Source organism: Sminthopsis crassicaudata, chromosome 1 (genome assembly GCF_048593235.1).
Source record: "Sminthopsis crassicaudata isolate SCR6 chromosome 1, ASM4859323v1, whole genome shotgun sequence".
NCBI classification, from domain to species: Eukaryota; Metazoa; Chordata; class Mammalia; order Dasyuromorphia; family Dasyuridae; genus Sminthopsis; species Sminthopsis crassicaudata.
In genome coordinates, this window is record NC_133617.1 from 63435807 (window position 1) to 63438306 (window position 2500).

Sequence of the window (2500 nt, forward strand, 5' to 3'; positions counted from 1 at the left end):
TATGAATGATGTGATGCTGGCTGATAAAGTACCTATGTTTTCTTGGTGTTAATTGTTAGGTCAAAAATGGTACAAGCAGCAGAGTTCCTCCATACTTTGTGGCATTTCAGCTTTAGAGACTGAAATGAGAACACAGTTATCTGCAATCATGCACCAACACTTAGTTTTGGCTTATAGCCTTTTCAAGTTGAAGAATTTACCACCAGTACAGTAGGTGACTTTGATTCCATAGTTGTGCTCATCAAAGGCATTTGACAACATGGATGAAAACATGTTAAAAAGCACCGGAGCAAAGCCTTGTTTCATTCCCTAGGTGACAGAGCATTGTCCATGGTCCTCAAATCCAGGCAAATGTGCCATCTTGAAAGTGATGTACAATATTGATGAACGTCTCTAGGCAACCAAATGGCATTATCCTTTTCAGGAATATCCACATCAATAATGAGATTGACACACACAATGCCAGAGCTAGCTCTGTGTTTGAGAGGCCTTGAAGGGAAGTGTGGGAGAGGAAAAAAAAACTACTAAACTGAGATCTCTACATCATTATGCTGACCTCATTGTTGTATGTCTGTGAAACCTAGACAGTATATCAGCACCATGACAAGAAAGAATCACTTCTATCTGAATTGTCTTAGGAAGATTCTGAAGATCACCCACCAGACACTGAGGTCCTTTCTCAAACTAAACTGTCAAGCATTCCAACTCTACCACAGAGAGCACAACTTTGTTGGACTGGCCACGTTGTTTGAATACCAAATGTATGCTTGCCAAAAAGATCATTTTTTGGAGAGCTCGCACAGAGCAAGCATTCACAAGGTGATCAGAAAAATCAGTACAAAGACACTCTCAAGGTCTCTTTTAAGAACTTTAGAATTGATTATACAACATGGGAGACAGTGAGCCAGGACTACCCAGCATGGCGTGCGCTCATCAGAAAAGATGCTGTGCTCTATAAGCAAAACAGAATTGAATTAGTTCAGAAGAAAAACAAGATTTACAAAGTTAGAGAGTCCACCCCAAATGTTCATAGGGACTATTTGTGCCCATCTTGTGGCAAAATAATCTAAGTTTGTATTGATCTAATTACCCACAGTCAGATACATTGTATCTCTACTCTAACATAGTGATGTCATATTGGTACTTTTTGAAAATTAAGGACTGCAACAAGAAAATTAGATTTACACACATATATTGTATCTAGGTTATACTGTAACACATGTAAAATGTATGGGATTGCCTGTCATCAAGGGGAGGGAGTAGAGGGAGGGGATAATTTGGAAAAATGAATACAAGGGATAATGTTATAAAAAAAATACTCATGCATATATACTGTCAAAAAAATTTATAAATAAAATTAAAAAAAAAAGAAAAAAGAAAATTAAGGACAGCAACCAACCACTTCCTAATTCATTGTTTAGGATCATTACAGGAAAAAAAGTACATTTGTAGACCAAGACCCAAAGATAATGAACTATGTATATTACACACATATGCACATGCACATATCACATACATATATATCAATGGGGGAGGGGGCTAATCTTCTTGAAATTACAGGATGGAAAGTGAGGATTAAAAATAAAAAATTTAGGAGTCCAATTTCTCAATAAGTAACAGTCCTGAAACTAGGTTGCTTGATAATTAGTAAAAGGCTTGACCTTTCTCACATTAACCATTCTATTTTCATAGGAAAGGACCTGGAAATCCCTTAGAGAGTTGGCAGACTCAATAGACTTGTCCCTCCTTGCAGATAGCTGCAGGAAATTTAAAAACAGAAATGCTGCTGCTTCAAGGTCAGTAAAGAAAAGTTAGCTCTAAGCAGTAGAAAAGAGAGTGGGCCTTGTTGGAAAAACCTAACTCTTGAACCTTACTTTCCACTTCTTCCCTCATCTCTTTTGGAGGATTGACCAAGAGATACTTGCCCTTGCCAAGCATTGAACTATGTTATATAGAGCTAGTTACCAAAATTATTCATGCTAAACACAATAAAAGAGCAAATTCATTCAATGTGAAAGCAACAAGGTCTTAGAAATAAAACCAAATGTCCATGAAAAATGTTACCTAGCAACTTCCAGTATACTTCCCTTATTTCCTCAAGAAGTTCAGTGACTAGCTCATAATCTTTCTCTATTGCTCAATCTCCTGAGTCATTTCAACAAACCCTGATGTTCCCTCAGATACTCTACTCTCCCAGTTCTTTAACTCATTCTTCTCTTATGATCTACTCTACCCCACCTCAGCTACACACAAAGATTCTCATACCTTGGATCTTGTAATCACCACAAATGTAAACTCTGATATTCCCTTGTTTTAGCAATTTATTGACGTTCCACCTGTCCCTCTGCCTTGCAAACAAAAACTCTGTTCTTTGTTTACACTGTGACCTTCAGTCCCTGGACTTCTTCATTCTTTTCTCAGATGATCATCCCTGTACTAGCTACACTCCTATCCTTTCCTCATCATGACCCCTTGGTAAACCCAGTCTGATCTACATTGT